The sequence below is a fragment of the Rattus rattus genome, chromosome 1 (genome assembly GCF_011064425.1).
Source record: "Rattus rattus isolate New Zealand chromosome 1, Rrattus_CSIRO_v1, whole genome shotgun sequence".
In the NCBI taxonomy this organism is placed as follows: Eukaryota; Metazoa; Chordata; class Mammalia; order Rodentia; family Muridae; genus Rattus; species Rattus rattus.
Window position 1 is genome coordinate 6,835,523 of NC_046154.1, and position 11,749 is coordinate 6,847,271.

The 11,749-nt window shown below is 44.1% G+C and overlaps 1 pseudogene; it reads right to left on the bottom strand.

Moving 5' to 3' along the window:
- Positions 1–8,411: 8,411 nt before the first annotated feature.
- On the bottom strand, positions 8,412–8,527 carry LOC116890577 (annotated as a pseudogene).
- Positions 8,528–11,749: the final 3,222 nt, after the last annotated feature.

Here is an 11,749-nt window from a genome sequence, read left to right on the forward strand (position 1 = left end):
GTCAGCCTTTAAAGCTATTGCCCCCTCACTGTCATCGTTGCTGAGGTTGCTGACATCGTGGCCTCTTCTCTCTATTGTTAGCTCCTGCTGTTGGTCAGCAGCATCAGTGTCACTCACATGGATGAAGACCCTGCTGAGGTAAAGTCAACTGTTGTTCTGGAGCTCTCGCCTTTTCCACGGCTCTGCACCTGCTATCCTGTTTTCAGGGCTGAAGCTGCTGCTTTGTTTGTGTTGACAGCTTAGCCAAGATCACTGGAAGCAGGCAAGAGAATGTCACTTGTAAGGATCCTTTCCTGGGGTCTAATATAACACAGTAATAATGCAGAAAAAAAGGACATCTCCAAGGCAGTGGAGAGTTAGCCAAACAGCCTGCTTACATAGTTAAGAAAGGGTGTTTGTACCAATCACAGCCGATCTCCATGCAAGCCAAGGCTTGTAGTTCCACCAACCACAGCAGACCTTTATGCAAATGAAGGCTTGCAGCTCCACCAACCACTGCAGACTTTTATGCAAATGAAGGGTTGCAGCTCCACCAACCACAGCAGACTTTTATGCAAATGAAGGCTTTTGTTCAGGCTAGTGATACATTGTTTTCTTTGTAGCAGTCCTAGCAGTACCTCTGCTGGGCCATCAGGGAAAGTGTTCCCACTGTGGCCCAGGTGGAAATGGTTACAGAGTCTGGTGGACACAGTTGGAACAGTCCCTCTGAGGGCTGCCCCTTCAGGAACCAGAGTTGTGCTAAGGTAGCAAGTAGGTGCAATTGTGGAATCGTTGAATAATATCTTCCTCAAGGCATCTGTAGAGTATCCGGCATGGTAGTGTTAGCACAAGGCTTTGGCTGACTACTTGACAGATGGTCCTTTCCTTAAGCCAGACAGGGCACCAAGGAGGAGGGGGTCCAACAGCTGCCAATTCTGGAGTCGAATGACCTCATTGTTCAAATCTTTGCTTATTCACATGAAAGTAAACGTGAGAAAAATGCTTATAGTGATAAATTGTTAACACTGGTGTTGTTCTCGGCAGTACTTGACAGCGCTTTAAAAACACCGATTCCTGGTCAGCGCCTCAGGGAGAGGTGGGCCCCAACCTGTCCCAACTGCAAAGTCTAAGGGAACCTTAACCTCTGCCAAGAAAAGTGACAGGAGGGTGTGGATGCAAAGCATCCAGTGTCCCCAGCCTTTCCTGATCTCGCTCTGTGTTAAGTGTGGGTCTTGGGCTCTATCTACATGTTGTAGCTCCTTCTAAAGGCAAAGAAATGGGAGGAAGACATGTCTCCTTGGAGCTGCCACAGAGAAGGATGAATGAGCAGTCTCCAGTGCCAGTGTGAGAATCATGGACACACATATCTGCAGGGGTGAGGTGCTGGGGAATGGAACTCTTGCCTCTGGAGCAGGCTGCAGCTCTGACAAGGAGCCATCATGAGAGCGTGTTGGTCTATCTGGCAGAGCTGGTTAACTCAATGTCTTGCCTTCTTAAAGGTAGACTATTTGCTATTTTGTTTGCTCTCCCTCACCAATGTCACTACATGGCAGACAAAAGGCAGGGAGGCTGGCTCCACCACACTGACACCTTTGGGGTGGCTCACACACAAACCCCACATCCAGGGTGAGCTCTACTGCTGCCCAAGGGAGGTGCAGGGTCTGTTCTCCAGAGTGCTGCAGGTGATGAGGGGCAGGGCCAGCTCTCCCTCTCTTATGGCCCCAGGGTCAATTCTCCCACCTGCCACAGGTGGTGACCAATGAAGAGGGAGGGGACGAGAGTATCTCTTTTTTGTCCACGCCACTGGATGGGAGATGAGTGGTAGGGTCAGCTTACATCATCTGAGCTGGATCACTTGCAACTCCCACAATGTGTGGCTCTCCTGAGTATGGCAGTTGGGTAGGGGTGGGGTCAGCTCTCCTGCTTTTAATAAGTAGGTTTTGAATAATAGGACAAGTCTACATGTTGTCCAGTCTGTTATCGATCATTTGGACTCTCCCTTTTGAAGCTGATGGGAGACAGTCTGTGAGAGCGAATCACCCGGGCTTGTTTTGCTTTGTGAAGACATTCATGCCTCAGCTGACGAGAGGTTTTCCCAGGTCAGATCTAATCGTTATAGGTTTCATTGGTATCCGTATCTTTTCATTCCCTGTAGATACGTAAGCACAACCATATCTTCACCTTAAAACGATTGCAGGTTTCCATTCTATTGTCAACACAGCCTTAGAGTAGGTTGGGTGGCTTGGTTCCTCAGGTTTTTGTGATAACCCAGTGTCTCTCAGCTGCTGCTGTTCCCTTTTTCACCATCATTAAGAAGATTGAGCGTTAACAACCCATTATTTAGTCCATCCTTGGGGGGTGGGTTACTTTCCCTCTTTGACTAATAAGCATCTCTTTAAAGGTATAATTGGCTTTTTCTGTAACTGCTTGTCCTGTGGGATTGTGTAGTACACCAGTAACATGCTTGATAATTTAACATATAAAGAGTTGTTTCATTCTATCAGACGTGTATGAAGCATCATCAGTTTTAATTTGCACAGGTATCCCCATAATTGCCATTATTTCCAATAAGTGCATAATAACACAATCAGTCCTTTTTAGACCTTAAAGTGGTTGCCCATCGAAACCCTGAGTATGTGTCAACGGTATGGTGCAATAAATTCTGCAAAATGGAAAACTCCCATCTGCCAGATGTCATTTCTTTTAGTACACCTAGGCTGACAACCACCAGGTGACAGAATTTGGTTCTATAAAGAACCCATGGGGCCTTTTTAAAAAAATTATCTCTTTGTCTTGTTGCCAAGCGATGGAATCTTTTTTCTTTAATCCTCTTCCATTAATATGATTTTCATGAAATTCTGAGGCGTCCAACACATTTTCTATTGGTAATTGGTCAATTTCATCATTTCCTTGAGTTAATGGACCAGGCAAACCTGTATGAGACCAAATATGAATAATATATAATGGATAATTTCTGCTTCTGATGACCTGTTGTAATTGTGTAAGTAGCAAAGCTAATTCTGAGTTATCAGGTACAAATTCAGCAGTCTCTTTATGGAGGACAACTCTTTCTGCGTATAAAGAACTAGTGATTATGTTAAGAGATTCAGGATAATCTAACAATACCACAAGGATTGCATATAATTCTGACTTTTGGCCTGATGTATACAGACTTTTGACCACCTTGCTTATTTTGCCTGATTTAGAACCTGCTGTCTCTATCTTGCTTGCATCCGTTTAGAATGTTGGTGCCTCTGGAACTGGTGTTCTCTTTACAATATGTGGAAGAATCCAGTTAGTTCTTTTTACAAACTGTATACGTTTGCTTTTCAGATTGATTTTTTAAAAATTAATTTCGCCCAAATAGTTACTACAATCTCTTTGCCAATCTTTATTGACCACCACAATGACATGATCTCAGCATCAGTAAGGGTACTACAATTTTGGCCAGATCTATTCCTGACAATGGGCATAATCTTATCAACCTTTTATAACTAACTCAAATCTTTTCTATATATGACCTCATTTTTTCCCCACTTTGTTTAATCCATTCCATAATACTATCTTCCCTTTGCATGATGAGCCCAGCAGAAGAATGAATTGAAGGCAAAAAAATGACCAAAATACAATCAAGTTTAGAATCAATTCAGTCCACATAAGTTTCTTGCAGGTTTTGTTCTACAAGAATTAACTCGTTTCCTGCTTCAGCTATTAGACATCTTGGACTGTTTAAATTCTATTCTCCTTGTAACGTTTGAAACAAATTACTTAACTCACATGTACTTAATCCAATTGTAGTCCTCAGCCAGTTAATCTCTCCCACTGACTTTTGAAAATCGTTAGGTGTTTTCAATTGGTCTCTATGGATCTGTACCTTTTGTGGTTGAATTTTTGTTGATTGATTTTTATAACCCAGAAAACTAAGTGAATCTTTGTATGTTGCAGGGGAGCAAACTGTAACACCCAGCATGGCAGAATTTTTTGTGTTATCTTAACTATATCCTCTAAAACACCTCTGTCAGACTGAGCCAGCTGAGTAGAACCCATATAATGATAAATGGTAGACTGAGGGAATTGCTTATAAATTATTATAATAGTTGATTCATAAAATACTGACACAAAGTTGGACTATTTAACATTCCCTGTGGAAGTACCTTCCAGTGGTTATCTCTTTAGGGGGTTGACTATTATTCAAAGTAGGTACAGAGAAAGCAAATCTTTCCTTTCCCGTTCATGCAAGGGTATTGTGAAAAAGCAATCTTTCAAGTTAATTATTATTATAAGCTATGATTTTGGTAACAAAGATGGTAAAGGAAGTCTGGGTTGTAAAGAACCTATTGGTTGAATTAACTCTGTTAACTGCTTTTAAATTCATTATCATTCTTCATTTACCTGACTTCTTTTTTACAACAAACACAAGGTCATTCCATGGGCTGGTAGACTCTTCTATATGTTGAGACCCTAACTGACCTTACCAGTTGTTCAAGTGACTGCAATTTATCTTTTGTTATGGGCCACTGCTCTTTCCATACAGGTCTGTTTGATAACCATTTGAGGGCAAAGCTGTTGGTATGTCAGCAGTGACTCCTTTTATAGATTTGGAAATTCAATCCCTGTTTTTCGTCTGTGAGCACAGCTTTTGACTTTTCTTGATTACCCATATCAATACCTTCCCTAGGAGCACCTATCATATAACCTCTAATTTCTTCATTTGCCTTCCCTGGTAGTGCATGGGTATTAATTTGAGTACCCCATTATTGTAAAAGAGTCCTTCCCCATACAGTTTTGGGCATGTCAGCTACATATGGTTTCTATTTCCCTGTTTGCCCTTCCAGTCCCACAGAGGTAATTCATTGGAAAATTTATCTTATTTGTGATAACTTATCAATTCCTATAAATTGTGTGTAAACCTTCTGAGGTGGCCAATTTAGATTCCAAGACTTTTGGGAAAGTTTATTAACATCTGCTCCTGTATCCACCAAACCTTTATGTCAACACCATTCATTTCTACTATTAATTTAGATCTTCAATCATTAAACACTGTTTGCCAGAACACACATTTTCCAGCACTCCAAGAATCCCCTGTCCTTTCTATTGGAGCATCCCTGACCTTGATGTACACAGACACCAATTGAGCAATTCTATTCCCTGCATCAATTTGCATCTCCTTTATCACACTTGCCATAATTTTTATTTTTTCCTTGCTATCCCTATCTACTACACCTGAATGCACAATAAATCCTTGAGAAGTTAATCCACTTCTTCCCAAGATTATTCCCATTGTCCCCGAAGGTAAGGGAACATACACACCAGTGGTTAACTTATTACATTCAACTTTTGGGGATAGGGTAAGAGGCATACCTGTGGCCAGATCCAAAGCTGCATCCCCTTCTGTAGCATGTGTGAGATCAGAAATGATTAATTTTGATTTTCTTGCCTGCTTGGTACTTTCTGGTTGACCAAAGGAAGATGGTTTGGGTTTTTTTTTATTGCTGGGCCTTGAGCTGACAGACCCCTCTGCTCATTTCCCCAGGGCAAGAGGTTACCTTGTATGTCCTTCCCAGACTGGCAATCCTTTGAGCAATGTTTTCCCTTTCTGCCATGGCCACAATACCCAGGAAACCTTAGTGGTTCATAGTGACCAGAACCAATTGTTCCCTTTTATGAATACTATATATTCTCCAGAGTCAATGGTATTTTGAGCTCTGAATCTTCTAGCCTTACAATTTCTTTGGAAACTGCCAAATTCACCACAGTTAAAGCATTGGGCATTTTGATTACTAAGACTTCTAGCTATGGTTTACCCTATGATATTAGCGCAATGCTTCTGAAAACCAATACTAGTTCTCTCTCTCATCCATCCATCTATTGGAGCTCCTCATGCTTTCAACGGTCTGATTGCTCTCTTACATTCAGTGTTTGCACGCTCAAAGGTGCAATGACTGTTTGGTTTCAGGGTCTGATTTGGCCCTATTTACAGCTGAACCCAATCTCTGTAAGAAATCCCAGAATGCTTCTCCAGGTCCCTATATTACCTTTGTGAATGAGGTAGTTTCCTCCCCTGACTCCCCAATCATAGCCCAGCTCTTGAAGCTGCAACACGACATTGTTCAATTATACCTTTATCAGATTGGATTTGTTCTTGCAAATAAGCATGATGCCCTTCACCACACAGTTGGTCATTAGTAACATTTGTCCCCCTTGCTTAATTCCATCGTACTGTTTTTGTGGCTTCGTGCCTCCACCAGGACAACCGTTTAATTGTTGTCCAGCTTCTGGAACACCTGACATTAATCAATTCCGATTTGGGGGGATAACCCTATGCTGTGCAGCCCAGTTATTTAGTATTTCTTTAACAAATGGAGAGTGCAATCCATATGACACCATAGCCTCTTTAAAATGCGTTAGATCTAGCATTTTTATCAGACACCAGGTCAACTCATCGGCAGGAATACCTTTATTAGCAGACTATGCTGCATCAAGCCTGGGAAGGCCTAAGGTGCCTGTGTAGCCCCAAGCAAATCTTCTGGTGGCACACTCAGCCCAACACTTTTCAGCCGTACAATTTCCTGCTCTTCTTGGCCCTGGTTTCATAGAGGTGCTCTAGGTGCCTGGCAGTGAACTGTGGAGCAGTGTGAGATGGAACGTTATCTCTCAGCCTACTTCCCTTCCCCTTTTCATCTTGTGGTACATTCTTGGTCTCAGATATCAAGCCTGAACCCTGTTTTCTCCTTCCACTGGCTCTTTTTTTTCATTCCCAAGCACTTCTACCTCTATTCATAAACTCTCTGCATGCTCAATCAACTCTGTAATCTCTTCTAACATAGGAGAATTATCAGCTTTCTTCTCAATCTTTTTCAAAAGTGTGTATGTGAAAACCATGAAACAAAACCAAACTTCCCCCTCCAGGAACAAGGTGGTGGCCCACCCAGCGACCATAGCTGCTATTTTGCCAACCTCCTTGAAGAACATTGCTAACCTCTCATAACCTGAGCTTTACTCTAATACATTTAAAGCAAAATTACCCATTATGTCTAAGCCCTGTTGGGTGCCACGTGTAGGCTTAGATTTTTCAAAACCTACTTTAATTTTTTTTTATTTTAGTTTATATATGTGACTATACTGTAGCTGTCTTCAGACACATCAGAAGAGGGCATCGGATCCCCTTACAGATGGTTGTGAGCCACCATGTGGTTGCTAGGAATTGAACTCATGACCTCTGGAAGAGTAGTCAGTGCTCTTAACCACTGAGCCATTTCTCCAGCCCCCTCAAAACCTACTTTTAATAAGGATTCTCAAATGCTTCAAGCCCCCTTCTAGTCCACCATCCAAAGGTAGGGGAGAAAAGGTGGTAAATAAGACAAGGGGATGTAGACCTGTTCAGAAGTAGTCCTACAGGGGGCTTCTAATATCAATTTGTCAGGATACCAGCAGTTCAGTCCAGCAGTGTCCCCAAACATGAATCAGCAGCAGTGGCATGACTCAGCAGAAACAGCCAAGTCAGCAGGAGTCAGCAGGAGTGACTAGGACCAGCAGGGACTCTAGGAAAATTTCTCTGCTATGTTCCCTCAATGAGGCAAAAGTCAGCAAACACACAAGAACAAGAACTGTTTATTGAGTCCTATTTATACTCTGTCCAAATCTTTCCTCCCACAGGTCATGCCTCAGCAAAACACCATGTGAGTCTGCATCCCATGACATATCCAGCAGCTTCCACTTCATGTGAGCCCTGGAACTACCTCTTCCAAGATGCCCAGGTGAGGCATGGAGAAAGTTCCTCACAGCCCTCAGACATCAACATGTCCCAGGGCAATAGCTCAAATCAGGGATGTCCACCTGGCCTTTGGTGATAACAGACTCCTGCTGCTGCAGGGCCACAGACCCAGATGTGGCCCTCGGTGGCAGCACAGGACAGGACCACACCATGGTCCCAGGTGACATCACAGGCTACTCGAATCAGGCTGTTCCTCACTACCCTCGAGTCTCCAGATCTGCCTCTCTTCATTGTGCCCACATCCTTCTGTTTTTCTTTCTCTGGTATTTATCCACCATTTACTTGTTCATAGTAACGGTGCCCAGGGTCTCTGAGTGTCTGGGGTCATCTCAGGAGTGGTCTCAGGAGTGTTAAACCCTGCTGGTGCATTATGGTGCCATGCAGGGGCATCTAAGGCATGGTGTGTCCCTCAGGCCTGCATGGTGCTGGCCTCGTCTCTGGTTGGCTCCCTGTCTGGGCCCCATCTTGGGCTTGCTCCTCACCCAGTCCACACCAGTGGCCCTTTGCAAGGATTGTCTGGCCCAGGCTTACTCCTGTCCTGGGCCCATGGTCTCAGGAGAGGTTCTTCTAGACTCTGGCTTGCTGCCTATCCTAGGAGCCTGTCCAGCCCTGTCTGCCTGGCACTGGACTGGTGGTCACCTCAGACTTACATTTCTCAGGGAGTAGGCTACTACTCATTCAGATGTTCAAAGGTCTGAACACTGAGTGTAAACATGGCTTCTCTCCTCTCTGATGTATGTGTGACACAGCAGTCATACCTGCAATGTCTCTGGGAACAGGTATTTTCTTTTTTTATGCATATGAGTATTTTATCAGAGCATATGTAAGTATGCATTTATGTATGTATGTATGTATGTATGTATGTATGTATATACAGTAAATGCATACCTGGTGCCCTCAGAGGCCAGAAGAGGGCATTGTGCTCCTTGGAATAGGAGTTATCAACTATCGTAAGTCACCACGCGCATCCCAGGAACAGAATCTGAGTCTTTTGCAAAAGCAGTGAGGGCTCTTCACTGCTCAGCCATCTCTCCAGCCCCTCCTTTTATATTTCGAGACAGGATCTTCACTTGCTAGTCTTTTATGTCAACCCGACACATGTTAGAGTTACTTGGGGAGAAAGAATATCAATTTAGAGCACACCTCTGTACGATTTCCCACTGGTAAGACTGAGGGACATTTTATTGATTAACGATCGCTGTGGGAGGGCCCAGCCCGTTGTGAGCAGTGCCACCCTTGGGCAGGTGCTCCTTCAGCATATAAGGAAGCAGTCTGAGGAAGCTGCAGGGAGCAAGCCAGTAAGTGGTGTCCCACCACAGTCTCTGCTTCAGTTCCTGCCTCCAGGTTCCTGCCTTGAGTTCCTGCCCCCACCTCCCTAGGTGATGTGTGTCTTAGGGTCTTATTGCTGTGAACAGACACCAGGACCAAGGCAAGTCTTATAAGGACAACATTTAATTGGGGCTGGCTTACAGGTTCAGAGGTTCAGTCCATTATCATCAAGGTGGGAGCATGGCAGCATCCAGACAGGCATGGTGCAGGAGGAGCTGAGAGTTTTACATTTTCATCTGAAGGCTGCTAGGAGAAGACTCACTTCCAGGCTGCCAGGATAAGAGTCTTAAAGCCCATACCCATACCAATACATCTACTCCAACAAGGCCACACCTCCTCCAACAAGGCCACGCCTCCTAAGAGTGCCACCACTCCCTGGACCAAACATATTCAAACCACCACATCTCCTCTCCCCCTCAGTCCTCCCCTCCCCAATCCACTCCTCCTCCCTTTCTCTTCAGAAAAGGGGAGGCCTCCCATGAATGTCAAACAGCTTTGGCATATCAAGTTGCAGTAAGACTAGGCCCATCTTATTCTTTTGAGGCTAGGTGAGGCAGCCCAATTAGGGGAAAGTGTCCCAAAAGCAGGTGACAGAGTCAGAGACAGCCTCCTTTCCTGTCCTTAGGGTTCCCACATGAAGATCAAGCTACATCCCATACATGCTATCTGGTTGGCAGTTCAGTCTCTGTGAGTCCCCATGGGCCCAGGTTAGTTGATTCTCTAGGTTTTCTTGTGGTGTCCTTAACCCCTCTGCATCCCTGGCTTTTTACGTGGGTGCTGGGGGTCTGAACTCAGGTTCTCGTGATTATGTGTTGGTCTCTAGTGACTGAGCCAATTCCCACGGCCTCATATTTCGTTTATTAAATTAACAGAAAATCATTAGTGTAGTCTATAATAGGAAGTTGAGGGTGAAAGAGAGAAGCCTCTTTTTCAATCTTGTTGGATTAAAAAAAAAAGACTCTAATCTAAGCGTTTGAGATTCTAATTGCATTGCTGTGGGCAACTCGGAGTCTGTGAAGAGTTAATTTATGCACCGCCAGAGTCTCACATCAGAGCTGTCTCACTGGAGGGTGCTTGGTGACATCCTGTGGTTGAAGTTGATGGCTCCGGTGGCCCCGGCTTTTTTATGCCTGTTGAGAGTGGGTGGTATTTCTGTCCCTGAGTCCTCTTGGCCACTTCCATGTAGAGTTTCAAGGGATATGTTTGTACAACAGCTAATCATTTAAAAGTGCTGTCCAGGGCTGGAGAGATGGCTCAGCCATTAAGAGCACTGTCTGCTCTTCCAGAGGTCCTGAGTTCAAATCCCAGCAACCACATAGTGACTCACAAACATCTGTAACGGGATTTGCTGCTCTCTTCTGGTGTGCCTGAAGAAAGCAACAGTGTGCTCACATATATAAAATGTGCTCACAAACATACAATAAATAAATAAATAAATCTTTTTTTTTAAAAAAAGGAAAAAGAGTGCTGTCCATGCCATTCATAGCAGGGAGCTGCTGACTTTATGAATTTGGGTGTGTGTGTGTGTGTGTGTGTGGAGACATCAGCTATGGGAGGAAAGCAATTAAGAATGTAAGAAAAGACCAAAGCCCCAATAGGACATTCTAAATAAGGAAAGATCTAGCCACCCGACGTGTGAATATGCCTGCCAGTACAGCATCTGCAAACATACAACGAGGTAAAAAGAAAGGGGACAAACATGGATTGGTCACTGTGACAGCACAGCCAGGGAACAGAATGAGGGGACGTGAAGTCTGAGCCACACAGAGAGAGCCCTCCAGACAGGCACAGCATCTGCCTTTTCCTGTGCACACACCCAAGTCCTAGAAATGGATTCTACTTTCACAAGTGGGCGAGCCTCAGTGAGTGGTTAGGAGCTAACAAAGCAACCGTGTTGTCTAAGCACAGAATGGGACATCGGGGAGCCAAGAGCTGGCTCAGGAGCTAAGACTGCCTCTTGCTCTTGCAGAAGACCTGGGCTAGATTTCTAGCACCCATGTGGCAGCTTAAAACCTCCTGTCCCAACTCCAGTTTCAGGGGGATCTGCTGCCCTCTACTGGCGCCTTCAGGCAACACACACACACACACACACACACATACACACACACACACACAGAGTACTCATGTAGACTAACATTTATGTACACAAAATAAAAATAAATAAAACTTGAAAAAAATGAAATTCGGCCCAAGAAAAGAACATTTTTTTTAAAAAATTGGTTTCTGAAAGAACAGAAAAATTTATCAATAAAATTGTTTTTTATAAACAAACACTTGTCTTTAAGGGAAAGAAGAAACTCATAGAATATATGATAATAAAATGGGATTGGCTAACTCAGTGAAGCACACGGGTCAGGAAATGAAAGAGGAACTGACAGGAGCTGAGCAGTTAGCAGGCAGAGCAGGAGGGAGAGCCAGGGAGGCTCCCGACCCTAACCCACCTGGTGAACTGAGAGAGGTGATCACAAGGGAACAGCGAGAATAGGCAAAACCTACTGAACTCAAAATCTAGTGTAAGGAGTAAACATGTTTCAGCCTGGGCAACTCTGAGAAATACATTCCTGTATTTTACTTCCCTATCCTCCCTCCATCTCCCCAGGACCCTCGATTCCCTGCCCATGCCTCTGTCTCCTCAGATTTTTACCATTATAGACTTTAAAGAAGATT